The sequence below is a fragment of the Pan troglodytes genome, chromosome 2, assembly GCF_028858775.2.
Source record: "Pan troglodytes isolate AG18354 chromosome 2, NHGRI_mPanTro3-v2.0_pri, whole genome shotgun sequence".
In the NCBI taxonomy this organism is placed as follows: Eukaryota; Metazoa; Chordata; class Mammalia; order Primates; family Hominidae; genus Pan; species Pan troglodytes.
In genome coordinates this window covers 195,620,246-195,639,559 of record NC_086015.1, presented here as the reverse complement: position 1 = coordinate 195,639,559, position 19,314 = coordinate 195,620,246, and the positions used below count along the sequence as shown (strand labels likewise).

General features: G+C 39.8%; 1 protein-coding gene across 2 annotated transcripts in view; it reads left to right on the top strand.

Moving 5' to 3' along the window:
* The window catches only part of FGF12 (fibroblast growth factor 12), a 585,069-nt gene that overhangs the window by 277,696 nt on the left and 288,059 nt on the right, over positions 1-19,314 (top strand). The gene's annotated exons all lie outside the window — the stretch shown is intronic.

Below are 19,314 nucleotides of genomic sequence, written 5' to 3'. Positions count from 1 at the left end.
TTTATGCTGTCAGACTGGTAATTCTCATAATTCTTCCATTCTCTCAGCTGATGTTACTATCTTTAAATCTTGTCTCTTGACACTTACAATGGCATAGAAGAGAGTGTTGGAAAGTCAGGAGACTTGGATTCTATTCCTGATCATTCTTTACACCTACTGAATTAACCTGAGAAATTGTTATGAAATGATAAATATCTATCATTGAGCACTGTCAATGCAGAAACCATTGTGTTTACAGTTTGGGTAAAAATCATATCAATAAAGTAATTCTTGTCCCAGAGTAACTTACAGCTCCAAGAGACCAAGGAAGGTACATAAGTAGTCACCATGCAAAGTAGAGCACACACAGATCATGGTAAGAGAAACACAGATCATTCTATGAGGCTTCCAGTGTTGGAGAAATCATGATAAGAGAAACAGATCATTCTATGAGGCTTCCAGTGTTGGAGAAATCATGATAAGAGAAACACAGATCATTCTATGAGGCTTCCAGTGTTGGAGAAATCATGATAAGAGAAACACAGATCATTCTATGAGGCTTCCAGTGTTGGAGAAATCATGATAAGAGAAACACAGATCATTCTATGAGGCTTCCAGTGTTGGAGAAATCATGATAAGAGAAACACAGATCATTCTATGAGGCTTCCAGTGTTGGAGAAATCATGATAAGAGAAACACAGATCATTCTATGAGGCTTCCAGTGTTGGAGAAATCACTTTTCATTTTGTTAGTGGAGACTAGCCAAAGCTTCATGATTGAGGTGATATTGGAAGTGAGTGTCACACAAAGGTACTGGGGTGTGTTGAACATGTACAGGAAGCTGTAACCAATGGAAATGCTTTGGAAAAGGGTTCTGGCAACTGAAATAAGTATAGGATTGACACATAGTTTGGTATTTTTCACTCTATTTTAAATTAGACCATTAGATACAGAGGCTAAATGATCTCTTCACTATCAGAAATTGATCAGAGATGGTGGCCAGATTGGTACTGTGGATTCTTAATCCATGCAACTGAGTTATATTTTTATTCAGATTCTAATATTAGGAGCCAACTTTTCTTTCTATACTAAGTGAATGACTCTTGACTATTATAAAGAGTAAAGCATCTTTTTGTTCAGTTTGGTTTATTTGGATGAATCATAACATGAATGCCTGATAACACTGTGGTCATTGTAATTGTATAGTTTATTTCATCAAAAGTTAGGATGTTAATATACTCAGTATCCTGTATTGAGTTTTACCTGTCATCAGTATTGAGTTTTATTTGGTATCCTATGTTCAGTTCTATCTATGTTTAGTATTACCGGTGACCTCCCAAATTTGCTACATGATTAAAATTAGATATATTGTCAGTCTTCACTTTTTACTCCTTAAAAGGATCTGCAGACCTAGCTCTGTGTAATGGGTAGTCCTGGTGTAGTACATAGTATGATATGATGCTTTTGTCTTTGAGTGTCTAAGAAAATGAGTTGGAAGGAGATTGCTATAAAATGACACTGAGGTTATTTTATTATATTAGGTGTTTCTTCCCTTCTCCAGTAGTTTTTATTCCTGGAAAGGGTATCTTGGTGCAGTGGGAAAAATGGGATTTTTAGATTTAGAAGTTCTTGGCTTTGGTCTTGGCTTTGTCTCTGCTACTCTTGGATTTCATCACCTTGAAAGATGGTGTATCAATTGTGGTCAACTCAGGAGACAGAAACCTCACAGTAATTTGAAAAGTGAGAGTTTAATATAAGAATTATTCATTGTAATGTGGATTGAAGTAACAGAAAATTGGCTAGTAAGAAGTACAAAGAATTCTATAGGATGCAGCAATAGTATATATAAATATCAGCTGCTGTCATAAGGCTGAGATACAGTGTCAAGGAGGAGCCCTCTAACCCCACCTCAGGCTGAGATCCAGACTCCCTTGGAGAGGGCATGCCCATGGCTGATTATGAATTATTGAAAAGTCATCAAAGTGCCTCACTTCTGAGACTTGCTGGAAACCTGCCTTCTGGGGTACAGAAAAGCAATCCACAGGGAGGTGTTGCCCTCAAGCCTTGCTACAGAGTTGCCAGAGTCAGTGCTGGGTGCAACTGTTTTCTGCTGGGCACTGTTGGTCACCAGATGCTCCAAGAACCAAGGGACAGAGAAGCCTTCGTCTGTAGGAATGGGGCGTTGGAGAAACTGCATTCTAGAGGGGTCCAATGCTTAAGAATGCATAAGCCCTGCAGGAAGTGAGCCCTGGCAGGTGCACAGGAGCTTACCCGACAGCAGGGTGCTGTGGAACCTGGGATGCATGGTGTCCACATTGGGAGATCCATGGCAAGATGATCACTGAGCTGAAACTGGGGACGCAAGCTTACCAAGGGGCTGCACATTCCGGGTCTGTGAGCACCACAATTTGTGAGTATTCCCCTCACAAATTAGCTGCTGACGGCCATCCAAAACAAATAACAAGAAAATCAATATAGAAGTAAACTGGAAGCAGGGAGAGAAACCACTTCCTCCAGCACCCTCTAGTGACAAAGCTTAATATTGTGTTTGCTGCAAAGAACAGAGACTTAAAGGGTTCAAGGCCATTGTTGCCAAGTAGGTAATGAAGGATGGATTTGAACTGAGACACAATAAATTGATAACTTGCATAGAGGAAGGGACAGATCCCCGCCGGTATCTGAAGGACTGAATGAAATTTGAATTTAAAAGCCTTCGTGTACACTAAAACAGAATACAAAAATATACTGTTGCTATAGTTATGATTCACTGTAATTAAACATGATACTGACATAAATGTACAGTGCCAGAGTTGGATCAGACTGATTCTGCTGCAGCAAGTCTGCTGTTCTTGTTTTTAGGGAATTTATTTTAAGATTATATTTGGGAAATATTGCACCTGAATTTAAATTTATTTGGATCTTGTAAGCTAAACTGTATGGCATATTGGTGGCCATTTGTCAGTATAAAAAATAATATTTTTGAAATCTAATGATATGCCAGAATACATTTACTCATGCTGATATTTATATTACTGGCCCTGTTTTTAAAATGAGGAGCTGAGGTAAAGTAGTTTTCTAAGACCATACAGAAGGAAATAATCCAGGATTCAGTTCCAGGTTTTTCTGATTCTACAACCTGTGCCTCTAACTTAGAACTGAAGCATAGTATCACTCAAGCCTAGGATACTGTCAAAGTGCCGTCACTTGGGCAAAATGCGTATTTGCTTTGGACCTTTCATGTCTCTGTCCTGCTTACAGTTCTGGTATGTTGTTACCCCCCCTCCCAATTTTCAGGGGGATGTTTTTCTTTTATATTTAGTTGCTTTTCAATAACTCACACATTTGACACTAGGAGTAAATAATAGATAAGCAGAAATTCATTTAGAGTTGGTTGTCTAGCTCTAACATCAGAAAATGAATTTTTTGCAGAGTGCAGAACAACTAAGGCATGTTCAAAAGAAAAGTTTTCCACATCATTGGTAGATTTCTGCAACTCATTTCATTAAGAGGTGTTTTATGCTAACAGTATGACTAGACTGAAGCATGGCTAATAACAGGAACTGAATTTAATAGCTGCAAGGTAGAAATAACCCAAGTGTCCTTCCGTGGCTTGGATGGAGTATAGTACATATAAATATGTGCTTATATGTGTATGTATATACACACACATATATATGGAAATACTTTGAAGAAATGAAAATGAATAAACTACTTATACAAAAGCTTGGATGAATTTCAAAGACATAACATTGGGCAAAAGAAGTGAGGCAAAAAGGGCTGTGAAGTTCAGAAACAGGCGAAACGAATTTATGGTGCTATAAGTCAGAATGATAATTACTTTTGGGGGTATTGCCTGGGAAGGGACATATAGGAGACTTTGGGATGCTGCTGTGTCAAATACTTGATCTGCGTAGTAGCTATGTAAGAGTAGACATTTGTCAGTTTCATAGAGAAAAGATTTGTGTGCTTGATCTATGTAATATTTTCAATAAAACATTTATGGGTAAAACTTAAGTTTTTTAAAATAGGAAAATGATAAGTATACTGTGTAATGGTAAAATGATTTAATGTTAAGTAGTCATTACGTAAGTTTACTAAAAAATTTTACATGATAAGAAAAAAGTACTTAGGTTACAGTGTTGAGAGGAAACAGATTAGGGTCCAAGTCTGAATGCACTATATTATTGCCACTATTTAAACCAAATGTCTAGAAAATTTGTAGAAAAAAATGCATCAAATGTTAGCAGTACTATAGAAATGGGTGATTTTTCTTTTTACTTCACTAAGTTTTTTCAGATTTCCTGCAATAAACGTATAAACACTTTTAATAATCAGCTGTACTAATTATTGAAAAAAAAATGAGTATTTGGAGAGTGTCTTCATCTTTAAAGACCCCAATGTTTCCCATTACCTAATGCTCAAGTACTCTAGAAAATGGCGCCAATCTGAGTCTGTATCCTGGATTCTCCCTCCTTCTACAAATATTCTCTGTGCCTTGACCAAATTGGGTTTTCTCTTTTGTTGTTGTTAATTCATTAAATAGTTTTCAAGCATCGGTTATCTGCCAATCACTCTAGGAACACAGCAACAAATGAGTGGCTGTGATTTCCTTTCCCTTGATTACTATTTCCTCTACTGGGGAAGACAATAAATAAGCGATTGTCTTAAAGATTGATTGGGTTGAGGATGGGAAAAAATTAAGAGTATTAGGACAGTTTATCTACAAGGGAGATCACATCCAATCTAAAGGTGCAGTATTATTGCTGCTAAAGTTTTGTTTAAGCAAAGACTAAAAAGATGAATAGAAATCTGCCAAATGTAAAAGGACAGGACACGTGATGGTGGACAGGAGTGAGAATGAAGGATTAGGGATCTCAGGAAGACTGAGGAATTGTTGGGAAGTGTATACTGTAGGACAGGAGGGAGGTGAGTCAGAGTTGGATGTTTCAGATGAAGATTTCAGAGGTGGTGTATGTCCATGTTTGCCTTGGATGCGAGTTGTGAGGCAGGATGGAGGAAAATATTATTCAAGGTGAGGATGCCGGTGGTCTGACGGCTGGTGCTGGATGCGTTACACATGTAGATGCTGACCTCACTGGAAAGACAATGGAGAGGAGTAGAAAGGAAGGACCATCTCTGTTTGCTGACTGCTGTCAGACTATGCATCCTTAAAGACCCACGGGAAGCAGAACTTGTATCAGGCCATCTGTGAATTGCCCAATTTGATACATGCTGTCATTCTTTTAATTCCATAGCATCTAATGGTTCATTGCATAACCTGCTGCTCAACGAGCATTTGCTTAATTTAATGCTTCCGTGATACATCACTGTTAGAAACGGATGTGTTGAGCTGAATGAACTGTGTGTTTAACCTGCATCTATTGTTATGTTCCAACAGTTCTGGCAAATTGAATTGCCGATTCTGAAAGCAGTTTTGTTGAGAGAATAGCAATCTATGTTTTTCACTTGGTATACAGCCATATAGTTTAGAAAGAATTTCCCTGTATTTGTGCTAAAAGGGTAAAACTATAGCTTTTTAAGTAGTCACTTAATGTTTATATTTCTGTTCAGTGTCTGGGTATAGTCTCACTTTTCTGTAGATAAACTTGCAACTTCAAATGACAGGCATGAATTCGGGACAGATGTCTCCCATGTCTGGAATCGAGACAAATTATATCACTTGGCTGTCACAAAGAATGCCTCTTTTGACGTTATGGAGTAATTTGTTTAATGACACAATTGCTAGGCTGTGGAACAGATGACTGTCTCCTTTGCTGCTTAGAATTCCTGGGGCACTGCAGAGAGCCAAGCAGTTGCAAAATGATTGGTGTGTCTGGATAACTCTGCAGTCACGGTGCCTGAGTGGCAGAGGAGAGGAACAACTCTGTTCTGGTGGCAGCTGTTCTGCCACTTTAGGGAAGGTGGGAGGTTTGTTTTCTGGTGGCCATGCTGCCAATCTTTTTGCTTGGTTAATTATTTGAATCCATAAGATTCCAAGAGCAAACTCATAAGAGTTTGGGATGAACTCTTTAAACCTTGCCACGTGCAAAACGCTGCTGCATGTATTCTGAAAGCCCATGGAAAGAGAAGCGTGAGAGGCCCCCACCTTTCAGAATTTCTAGGTGAAGATATGGATCTCTGATGAGCTAAAATAGGAAGGTGGAGTAAAACGACCCCTGGATAAGGACGTTCTTGGGGTGAAGGACTCAGGAAAAGGCATCTGTTTGAATTTTCTAGAATAAATTGGGAAAGCTTTCTAGATGAGATGCTCTAGGAAGCTGGGCTATAAAAAACTAGTAATAGTGTAATTTGCAAGAACAATGGCAATTCTATTCCTAAATTGCTTAATTCCTGGATTCAATGAAGAAAGCAGTGGGGTCTCTAACTGGAGCGCACAGTGTGCAAGAGAATCAACTAGATGCTAACCTCAAATGCCCCTTCCTGGGATTCAGCCCCAGAAATTCTAATTCAGTTGATATTGGGTAGGGCCTAAGAAGCTGCACTTACAACAGAAAAGTATAGGTTATTTCAATGCAAATGGTCTGTAAATGACACTTCTCTGTGAATTGCTGGTGTTAAATATGAAAATGTAACTTGTTTTTGCAAAATGGATGGTAGTTTCAAAGATAGAAGAGATTCTTCAGGAAAGATTTAATGGAAGAGTAGTAATTAGTGCTCTGCTTTAAAGCATGGTGGAATTTACTGCCCAGATACTATGTAAATTTTAACTTGAATGCAATCTGCATAATTAGTGCTCTTTTTTCTTTCTTTAAATTTCTGTTACAAATCTTTTATTTAAAGAAGCGAAGCTACTGTTGTCCTTCACCTTAAATTTTACCTGAGGACGGATTCACCGTACAGATATTTCTCCTGCTACTCAGAGAATCCCTAAGATAGAGAATTCATAAATTCAGGCTTCGCTTCACTGACTGGAAGGTGTTCAAGCCATTTAAAAATACAATTCTCTTAAACGTGTTTTGAGAGCTAAGCCGAAACCCAGTCTAATTCGCAGAGGGAAGCAATTTCCCTCATGTCCACGAGGTGGCGCTCGCCCACCACTCCTGGCCTCCTGTGCGTAGCAAGCAGGGCTGTGATGGTGTCTAGAAGCTGAGAGAATCTGGGGAGATCCTGTCAGCATTATGGCATAGGCTTGTTTGAATTATTCTTAGAACATAGAATGACAATATACTCTGCTTTTTTTCCCACTGGTTCCAGTCTTGTCTAATGCTGAAGGTCACATTATCTTGTTCCAGAAGCAATGTTAGGATCAATTGGCTAACTAGAAGAAACAAAGACAGTTTCACAGAAAGGCAAGATAAAAAAAAAAAGACAAAAGGAACAAACAAAGAGGGCTGAGTCAAAAGCATGGAATCCTTCTAATAAACCTACTGAATGGGAAATGTTGGAAGGTGTGAAGAGAGAAGGAAATTGTGGCGGATGATGAATTCAGGTTTGAAAAAAAGTGAGCTCAAATCTTTCTTCTCCTTTTTTCAAGGTCAGCTGTCAAGGTCAGACCAGACAGAACTGGAGGGGATATGGGTGATGTCACACACTGTGGCAGGCTGGGCGTTGGTTTTAGGACTTGGCTACGGAACTCAAGGCGGCCAGACTGATGGTCATTTTCCTATCTCTTCCTCACAATCAACTCGTTAAAGTCCATGCAAATGTCTGTGGTTTGGTGAAGAATTATTACTTTATTATGGCACTATAGGGACTTCCGGAACTCTGAGAATCCATGGTCCTGAGTTGAGAGGAGGTCTGTAAGTCCTGGATAAGCCCAGTGCCTGACATTGGGCCAGCATTGCACCTTGCAGCGCCAGTGCTTCTCAGCCACTGTGTTTGAGCTCTCTTGTTGCTACCTGCCCCACCTGCTATTCTCCTGGTTCCCATAAGCTACAGAACCTTGTGTGTGCATCATGGAGCAGAACTTGACCATGATGGGGAATTTCCATCCTGGCTTATTTTGTGTGAAGCAAATAAATAATTGTGAAAAGGGTAAAGCAAAGTCCAAATGAAAATGCAGATTTTGCTGAGCTGGAAATCATCTTTAAATTTTTTTGCTTGTTTTCATAACTTATAAGGTATATTGAGAGACATTTTGAACTCAGGTCTTAACCGAAATGTTATTTTAAATATTGAGCCAAAACAAAATTATTAGCTGTAAGTTTTGAAGCAGAATGCTGATTATGTTGCAACTGCTTTTCAAAATCTTCAATGGCCTGAAAGATACAGTTAAATACTAACCTAGGTATTCAAAGCTCTCCAACAATCTTTCCAGCCCTACTTATTACTACTGTCCTGCAATACTTAAGTTATTTATATTTTTATAAAATATCTATCTTCTATATTATTATCCACATTTAAAATCTGTATGTAAGAGCAGAAAATAATATTCCATTCTATCACAACTCAGTTGTGGATATAGGAGCTACAGTGACACAATTGTACAAAGCAGTGAAAACTTAACGTTATCTCTGAATACTATGATGTTTACGTATTTTACAAAGAGGATGGATATGTTTGAAAATGTCTGAATTTCTCTGTGTTGTATCAACTGAAATCCAGTCTTCCCAAATAAAACTCCTTCTTTCAGCTTAATCAAAGATCTTGTTAGTAAAGATGGAAGACACGGCCGGGCACGGTGGCTCATGCCTGTAATCCCAGCACTTTAGGAGGTTGAGGCGAAGTGGATCATGAGGTCAGGAGTTCAAGACCAGCCTGGCCAAGATGGTGAAACCCCGTCTCTACTAAAAATACAAAAAATTAGCCGGGCGTGGTGGCAGGCACCTGTAATCCCAGCTACTAGGGAGGCTGAGGCAGGAGAATCACTTGAACTCGGAGGGCGGAGGTTGCAGTGAGCCAAGATTGTGCCACTGCACTCCATCCTGGGTGACAGAATGAGACTCTGTCTCAAAAAAAAAAAAAAAAAAAAAGATAGAAGACATGTGGCTCCCATTTCTCTATCTGAAAACAATAACAGGTTCTTTAGCTAGGGCTCATCTCAGTTACCAGGCAGCATTATTTTGGTACCATCTGAGTAAAAGAATTCATGTAAATACTGAGATTTTGGGTTTACTGAAGGTTAATTAAGAATTGATTACATACACCAGTGTGATGATATTCACATTTCTTTATCATCTTCTCTCCAAAGAAAAACATGTGTGTAATCTTGACTTCTTTTCTCTGTCCCAGATAGACAGTACATCTGTAACTTGTTTGGGCATCTTCAGATTCTTTTCCCTCTGGCACCTAAAACTTATAGCATCCAACTAGACTCACCAACATCTTAGTCTGTCTTGAGTCTATTATCTTTTCTTTTATAATATTGCTGATTTCACTTAATTGTCTCATGCATTTATTCAATTAATAATCAGTAGATGTCCATACTGTGCCAAGCCCAGTGCTATACTGGAAGCAGCTTTCATCCACAAACCATTGTTTTTCACTATGTAGTCAGTGCCCAATGCAGTGTAGTAAACACTGGATATATATCAGCCCAATGAATGCACAGACATACAGAGGTGAACAAGAGACATGCGTTCCCTGCCCACTGAGCTTGAATACAAGGGTCATGTCACAGACTTCTTTGAATCATTCACCTCTGGCAGTTTATTTTGCACTACAGGTCCTCTGTCCTCTGTCTCTAGTTGGTCATCCTGTGGGCAAAAGAAAGTCTCACTCAACAATGCTCTAATTTTGATCTATATAGTTACTGTAAATCAAAATTAGGCTTCTAAAATGTATGTACAATTGTTGGCATTAAAGTGAGTCAGCAGCAATAGCAGTTTTATTATTGTCGTTCTAAGGGAAACTTAAGCTATAATGAGTTCATCTAACCTAGAGAGTAAAATTCTGGTACAAGTATGGACCTTGGGACTACAAACAGGAAAATTCTGTAATGGATGAAATTGTTCACCGGGAAACCAGGCCAGTCTTTGAGAGGTAATTGGTACCTTTCCGTATCTGCTCACAAGATTCTGGCCTTAGAATTGCTAAGGACTCACTTGTTAAACAATTGTGTTTCCTAAAGTGGAATTTCTCTTGCTATCTCTTGGACAAGAAGAAAATAATCCAGACAATCTTAGGGCTGAAACTAAGTGCTGACGTTTCTCATTTGAAGGAGTCTTTTCATACTGGAAATGAACAGCGCTTTCAGTTTATTGCTTCTTTCTTCATCCTCAAATAATTGAGTAAAGAGTTTCTTTCTGTGGCTCCCTGGGTCTAGGCTGTGACAATAGGATGTCAGAAAAAAACATGCAACATCACTGGGAGAGGCGTTACAGGGAAGGAAACTGAGGCACAGAAGGAGAAGAGGCTGACCCCAGATCAGAGAGTCAGTGGCTGAACTGGGGCTAGAACCCTGGTTTCATGACTACCAGGGTTCTATACTAATACTTTTTCTACTGGCTAAATCCTCCCTCAGATTCCCCCAGTCAAAGATTCATTTGTTCATGCCTTTATTTATCCAACATTTACTCAGAAAAAGATAAGGAAAGCTGTCCTAATTTCTGTGATGAATGCTGTTGCTTTAAAGTATACTATCTCATTTCACTGAATCTTCAATATTTATAATGGAGGCAGTTGAAGCCCAAGAAAGTGAAATAATTTGCCCAGTTTTACGTAGCTAGTTAAGTGGCAATACTGGCATTAGGACTCAACTCCACAAAATAAGTCTCTTTTTATTATGCCATAAACCATTGCCGGTGCCCAAAACAGTGTTAGGGATTGGGAAATGAACAGTATTTAATTTATCAGGTTGAACTCCTTTATCCTAGAGCATTTTCTACAATGTAAGATGGGGTTCCTGCTGTCATTGAGCTTGCACTCAACTTGGAGAGAAATTCTATATCCTTTAAAATGTAAGTAAAACTGCAAGTTAAGTGTCATCACCAGATTGGTATATATGATGGGACAGAGAAAAGTTACCAGCCTCATGGGATGCTTACAGGGACTGAAGAGTTAGATTGTATGGCTGACACGTAGGGCATCAATTGTTTTACTTTCAATTTGTTGAGTGATTAATATGTCTTAGAAGAGTAAAGAGAGTTAGGTTTTCAAATGTGGCAGATGTGTGAAAACCTCTTATCATCTGCGAAACAAGATTTTAAGAGATGTCGCCTGATATCCTTGTAGCTAGGAAAAAGCGGAGGGTTAGTGAAGGAAAATCGTGAAGCTCAACACATCAAAATTCAAATGTATGATTTTATTGCTCACAGTGTGTCTGTTGGCAGTATTGCTACATTCCGTGGATGGTATCACACTATACATTTATTCCAGAAACGTTGACACATTGTTGCTCTCCCCCAAATCCCATCTGACTAATCACTGATCGCCCCACTGCCACCGCTGTTGTCTTGTGTCTTTCACCTGAGCTGCTGGAAAATACTCCCGTCCACCCTTCTGTGCTAAATGCTCCCTTTGCTTGAAAATTTCCCAGACCACAGTCAGAGTGACATTTTCAAAATGCAGTGTTTTTCATTTATCTCACTAATTCTGCAAAACCATTCAATAGATTTCCTGTTGCTCTTACAACAAATAAAAATTGTTTTTAATGGTCTACAAAGACCATTTTTTCCCAGTCTTTGAAAAATAACTTCCTCTTATCCTGCACACTCTTTCACATGGCAGTCTTCCTACATACTGTTCCCCATACCTGAAAAAGTATTCACCTGGGTACCTCCACTCAGCCCCTGGACCTCAATTCAACATTTACTTACTTCTTCCATAAAGCTTCCCTGACTTTCCTCTCCTTATATTATGCTTTTTTTTTTTTTTTTTTTCCCCATATGGAGTCTTGCTCTGTCACCCAGGCTGGAATGCAGTGGCGCGATCTCAGCTCACTGCAACCTCTGCCTCCCGGGTTCAAGCAGTTCTCTGCCTCAGCCTCCCAAGTAGCTGGGATTACAGGTGCCCACCACCACACCCGGCTAAATTTTTTGTATTTTTAGTAGAGACGGGGTTTCACCATCTTTGCCAGGCTGGTCTTGAACTCCTGACCTTGTGATTCACCCACCTTAGCCTCCCAAAGTGCTGGGATTACAGGCATGAGCCACCATGCCTGGCCATGTTATGCTTTTATACAACATGTACCTCTCTGGCTCACAGATGCAATTTCCCATTTAACTTACATGATTTATTCCCACCTGTCTCTCCCACCACTAGATTGTAAGCTCAGTTGAGGCAAGAACCAGGTCTGCTTTTGCTCACCATTGTATCCCCAAGCCAGTGAAATGCTCAGCACATAGAAGGAAACTGCTAAGTATTTGTTGAATGATTGATCCAAGAAAAATGGGACGATTCTGATTCTAGGAAGGGAAGATTAAGGTGTGGCTTTAAAAGGACCTTTATAGGAAGTTGCATTACATGGAGAAAAGTTTGATGTTCTTTTCAGCTCCCCTGAGGATGGGTAAAAGAGCTCTGCATTGTGTTGGACATAAAGAAATATTGGGATGAATTACCAGTAGATGCTCTAAAATCTATATAAAGAATACTGATAGTGTCAGAATGTAGGTTGACAGGAGAGAATAAAGGCTAGGTCAGTGAATTTCTGAAGGGGCCATTGTAGTAAACAAAGTTACTATTTTAATAAAAGCTTTAGGCAATTTTAAATTCCTGCTTGAGTCTTTGACTTAAATCTGAATCTGATTGCCTTTTGTAATATTCCATAAGAATGTGACAAAGGCAGTCGATCTCATGTTGGTGATACAATGTCTTGGGTAATTTTCAGAGACCCACTGCAAACTGCAAACCAGTATATGCAACTAGGTCCATATAGTTAGCGTTGCAGTTCAGGACAAGGTGGGGGCTTACCCACGCTTCATGACTCCCACATAGAAACTCTTGTTTTACATTCAGCCCTGTAGAGGTGCTTCTCTCAAGCCAACCTGTTCTGTTTCAGTTCTTTTGAAACCGGGGGGCCTTTGTAAAGCCAGAGAGCCTGAGAGACTAAGAGGCTTTGACATGTTGAAGCGCATGCAAACTGACTTTCTTGGTCACACCAAAAGACTCCAGTCCTACTGGTCAAGCACAAACGTTGTTATTGGAATACTCACAAATCATCAATCTTTGACATGAATGTTTCCTTCCTTAGTGGATTCTGCCTGATTACAGCAGCAAACCTGGTCTCCTGTCTGGTACCCTTCCCTGGCTTTTACCCTTCAGAGGCTGGAGCAGAAAGAGGCTTATTAATTAGTGATTTCACTGCACTGGCACCAGGAAATACGAAGAGCAGGAATCCTTCGTTCTGCCTCTGGACTGGATAAGAGGAGCCAAATCTATTTTCCTGCATCCCTGAAGATGGCTTCTTCTAGATTGGCTATAAGTTTCCAGAAGGCTTAACATCAGACCTTTGTATCCGTTTCTACCTTCTCCGATTAATTTAAAAGATGATAAGTGCAAGCCTTAAGTCTCACACATGCAAACACTGCATACTCTTTGTTCTTAATGATTTTAACATCTGGATGAGAGGTAAGAGTAGAGGGTCATGAGCTATCGTTGTAAAGTTAGAGGAAGGAAGAAGAACCAAAGGTGGGAATAATATTCAGTTAGAATCAGAGATGCTTTTATAGCACATGTGAGATTTTTTAAAGGACAATAGGATCTCATCAACGGGTGAAAATGAGTAAAATCATATCCTTCAGTTTCAGGTGTCTATGTGGTAACTTGCAAAATATGTACAAAAGGCAATTGAAAATGAGAGACTCAAGCTCAGTATATTTGCAGATGTTCGAGGAAAAAAGTTGGATTCATCACTATAGAAAGGACTTTTTTTAGTCAGTTGAGGGGATATGACTGCCAAAGAAGAACAGAATTCAGAGAACACGTTTATTCAGGGACAAAAGAAGGAAGGAGAGGCAGGAAATGAAGCTATACAAGGGAGTGGGCAAAGAGTAGGAGGCAGGCCCTGATGCCCAAGGAAGCTGGAGACTTTAAGTGAGAGGGAGTCTCCAATAAAGCTTCCAGATTACGAAGAGAATGAAGGAATAGATTTGGAACTGGGGGTTACTAGCAAGTAATTTGCTCACTGTTTTTGTTGTTGTTGTTGTTGTTGTTGTTGTTGTTTCTTGAGATGGAGTCTTGCTTTGTCGCCCAGGCTGGAGTGCAGTGGTGTGATCTTGGCTCACTGCAACCTCCGCCTCCTGGGTTCAAGCAGTTCTCTGCCTCAGCTTCCTGAGTAGGTGGGATTACAGGCGCCCACCACCACACCCGGCTAATGGTTTGTATTTTTAGTAGAGATGAGGTTTCACCATCTTGGTCAGGCTGGTTTTGAACTCCTGACCTTGTGATCCACCCACCTTGACCTCCCAAAGTGCTGGGATTACAGGCATGAGCCACGGCGCCTGGCCAATTTGCTCACTCTTACACATTCCACTGACTTCCTTAAACCTTCTGGCTGAAAGGCAATGCTACCTCTCAACTAGTTCTCTACACAAATAGCATTTTTTGTTAGCTCCTTGTATTTGATGAACTTCTTTAACAAAGATGATAGTATTTCTATTTTCCTAATGATTTTAGAGTGGTATTGTTAGTATTTTTTTGTAGTCTGCAGTCCTATCACAGGCACTTCCTCTAGTCGCTAGCCTTTTATTTCCTCCATTTTCCCAGAGTTCTCCCTGCTCCCCTGTGCTTACTTAACTATGCCCCTTCTACCCGGCTTCTCTTGCTGCAAGACCTTTTAAAGAATTACACACTATTCATTCATAAGATGCAATTCAGACTATATCACTCTCGTCCTTAAACACCTCCATTGCCTCTAATTTTTAGAAAGAAAAGCCTGAGTTTCTTGGCACAGCATAGAGTGAGCACTCAAGAAATTTTTTACGTAGATAATTTCATACATTAATCTTTGTGTCCTTTCATATCTTCCCACCTTTGTGTTCTCCAGCACTGGAACGCAGTCTGTGTTGGGAGACAGCAGTTTGCATATAGTCAGCTACCCAAAAAAGGGGGATGCGTTCTAGTTTTTTCTGGGAATGCCACCTTAAGCATAACTTTACCTAGAATTTCAATCTACAGGGCAAGAAATCGTTGATCAGACAGGCTACTCAGAAACATGTATAATCTTAAAAGTATCTTGAACATGCAGTTATTTTGGGAAACTGACATTGTGCAATCTAACCCAGTGGCTGTCCAGCCTGGATACACCTTAGAAACACCTGGAGAGCTTTGTAAAACTACCGAAGTCAAGGCCTTGCTCCAGACAAATTAGCTGATTCATGATTGCTCGTTTACAACGGAGGTTTTCCAATTGTGGGCCCCACATCAGCAGCATCGGCAGCACCCAGGAGCTCACTAGTACTAAAACCTCTTGACTCCACCCGAGACCTTTTGAATTGGAAATCTGGAAGTAAGGCCCAGCAATCCGTGTTTTACTAAGCCCTCCACTTGATTCTGCTGTGTATGACTATTTGAGAACCCCTAATTTACAGCAGTAAGCTCTGATTCTCAGTACCACTGTATCCCAGAGGCAAAGCTAGGCGCAAAGGAAGGTGAATGTTCCTCTCTGGTATGTTACTGCTCTACAACAAAGTATCTAATTTTTGGCCCAGGAGGCTTCTCATCTTTATTAATTTAAGTGGGATCACCATCTACAATGGGAGTGAGCTTCTTGAAGACATGGACTATGACAGTATCGTCCTGAGGTCACGTTCTTCTGTTTCCTTCAGAGCTCCAACCCCTAGCACGAAGCCTGGCGTGAAGTGAGTGTTCAATAAAGACGAGGAGAAAACTTTGAGAATTGCTTGGGCTAACTGAGAGAAGTAGACGTATTCGCTGTGGTGTGTTGGTTTCTTCAAATTGTGTTGTTTCAAAAAATATTCTTCAAAATAAATATTCTTTTAAAAAATGCCAGGGAATTGTAAAAGCTGGTTAAGCAAATGTTATTTATCATTTATGCTTCTGAAAATGTGATAACAAGGCTTAGCATGGTAACACATTGAAAATTACTCTGCACTGGGAAAACGACAGAAGCAGATTGTATCCTCAGAGCCCAAACAGAAGAACAGGAGAAGAAATGCTTATTTTGATTTAGGCTTGATATACTTTATCAGAAAAGCAAAGCTGTTTCATCCTTCAGAGTAACTTGCCTTTTAGAAAACAGAATTTCTGAGAGAGAAAGACCTAAGGAAGTTACTAGGTACAGAGGAGAAAAGTAAGGCCCAGGAGGCTCATGTATAGCCCGCTGGCCGAACAATGCTGCTCTGGGACCAGAAATTGGGTTTCCAGTACATTATCTGTGATACCACATGGTCAAAATGGATCGCCAACTTCCCGAAACTTGCAAGTTCAGGACATCACCAAGCCTGGGGATTATCACAGTGAGCAGTCCTGGGAGTAAGAAGCCAGATGGCCAGGCTCTTTTAGAGGCTTTTGCTAAGCTCTCCTGTCTCTTTTAAGTAGTTTTCAATTTCAGAATTAAAATTTTCACTGCATTTCCTTTAGCAGTAATTACAAATTCATTCTTCATTTAGCAGTCAAAGAAATGAAGTTTTTTTAAAAAAACTAGTGTTGCACTAAATGAGAAAGATCTGAGATAAACCCAGAATATTCCCCCAACTTCACAGCCTGGAATGTTCTTCTAAAGCTTTCTGATTTGTGGTTTAAAGTAGAAAATAGAGACTTTATGCTTTATAGATCATAGAACATTGGAACAGCTGTAAAATCACGTATCCTGTTGAGGAAAATGAGACCAAGACGGGGATAGGAGCTGGAGTTGTCCAAAGTGTCAAAGATGGAATAATTGTGAAAATGGGACCTCAGGCCAGTTCTCCTGACTTTTTCTTCAGTGCTCTTTAAACCCTTCAATGGCTAAGACAGCACCACTGAGAAACATGCGCATAGACCTGAAAAGCAGTTGGATAGATGTACTGCTACCCCAGTTAAATGGATAGAGAAGCCATCATGAGTTAGATTATCTTTCTTGTTTTTTTTTTAATATCCTGATCATAGGGGTTTTAAACTAATAAACAGCATTCTGGGGGAAATGCTTTGAGATTGGCTTTGCAACCACAACAGAGTCAAACTGTATTTCGAGTAGCACAACTGCTCCTTATGGTACTTAAAAATCAACTCTATGACCCAATTTTATTCCTAAAGACTCTAACTGTAATCAAGTAGAACAAACAAGAACTCAAAAAGGTCAACTCCATATGAAGATTGATCACAGAACACTCCTTTCCTTTCCTCTCTGCCAGGTACATACACATGCACACACACACATACATGTATACCTGCACATGTACACATATGCCTGCACGCACACATGCACAATCTCAAGCTTACTCCTATGGCAGTCTGTGTAGCACACTGGTAAAAAGTGTGAAGGCAGCATTCAGGCTTCCTGAGTTCAACTTTACCTGTACACTTTACTGGCTATGAGACTGGGAAGTTACGTAACCTTTCCATGCCTTGTTTTTCTTATTCCACAAAGAGCTTGATCTGTCTCAGTTTTTCAAGGAAAAGCTGATGTCCTTCACTTCCGCTGAACAGAGGCTAATCAAACCACAGCTTCATCAGTTCCTCACTTTCCTCACTTGCACAGCCCCTTCCAAGTTCTGGGAGGGGCTCCCGGAGGGTGTTCACGTGTGTTTTGTTTTCTGGGTTTTTTTAATTCGCAAAAGTGAGAATTTTTTTTTCCACAATTGGTTAAGGTTGCTATCTTTTTCCACTCGGCCATTCGCTTTATCAGTTTTTCTCTGTTTAAGGGTGGTGGATTCGTCATTGCCAGTTTTGGCTCTGGCTAAGGAGAAGTTGAATTGGGGATACATTTAGCTTGGTTTTGGTAGGATTATCATTTATGTTTACAGTCACTTACTAGTAAATCATTGCCAGCCCTCCTGATGTCGAAATGGCCAGAAATACTGAAACTGCCCACTGTGCTGACTCAGTGTGGGGCATGACACAAAAGTGCATGGCAAGAGATCGAATTGTGTTGTGAACATACCCCATGGGGAGGTGAAGTGTACAGGAATTAATCGTGGAAAATTCTCCCATGTTTCTTAGCTCATATGTGAAATATTTGAGAAATCAAGGAAACTGAGTTTGTTTTAAAATCAAATTTGATACTAGTCTAAATATTTACATGACATTAGCAATAATGAGTGGTAAAGCTGAATTTAACAATTCTTAACTTTCACAATTAAAAATAAGTTAGTCACATTGGAGGTGAGACTGATCGTCTATTTTACAGAAAATATTGTAACATTTATGTTACAGGATGAAAACATTTACAGACAAAAATTATAAAGAAAAGGTATTAAAGCTGTGTCTGAATTTTGTGATGTTAATTTTTCAAATGTGCAATTTGGTCTAAATTCTTTTTCTTATATTTAGTAAATATTTACTTGGTAAATAATTTGATATTTGTAAATTTGTATTATTTTCTTTAAGGAGAGTTTCCCAAATTATATAAGCTTCAGGCCACACAAAACTTGTTTGTCCTTCTGCAGTTGACTATTTGTAGGAGGTGAAAGAAGACACTTTGGGCCTGTTTTCATCTAAAATGAGGATCAGGAGAAGATTACTCCCAAATATCTTTAAGGATCATTCTATATCTAAAGTACTGTGATTCTGTTTTCTCAGCACAATGACTAGGGTGCCAGGGTCCCTGGGGTGCTCTCAAAAACAATGAATCTAAAAATGATGAATCAATGCCCTTTCTAGGAATTCCCTGGATAGAACATATGTGTGCGTTGGAGCGAGGGGGTGGGAGGAGATTGATGACAGCTGGATTCTCATGTTCGACGATCTGAAGGGTACCATTCCCTAGAAATTGTGTGGGAAATCAGATGATATGGTACCCTCAGGGAGTTCACCAATGCTACAGACCACCCCGACTCATTTCATTTAGGGAAGGTGTAATAGTTCTCTCATGCTGCATAACAAATTATTACTTAAAACAACACATGCTCATATCTCAGTTTCGGTGGGTCAGTAACCCGGACACAGCTTCACTGGGTCCTCTACTCAGGTTCTCACAAAACTGCAAAGTGTTTGCCATGCTGTTGGTTCTCACACGGAGCTCAGATCCTCTTGCAAGTTCTTTCGGGCTGCTGGCAAAATTCAATTCCTTGTGTTTGCAAGACTGACATCCTTTCTTTTCTTTTCTTTCTTTCTTTCTTTTTTTTTTCTTTTTTGCCAGATGTCAGCAATGCTCTCTCAGTTCCTACAGGACCTTGCCCCATGGCCCTTCCCACAGGCAGTTCACAACATGCCAATTTCTCCTTTAAGGCCATTAGGACTCTCTCTCTGATCTGCTAAGGAGGGGTCTTACACAACACAATCCAGAGAGTGATATCTCATCATATTCATAGTCTCCTACTTATGTCGAAGGGGAGT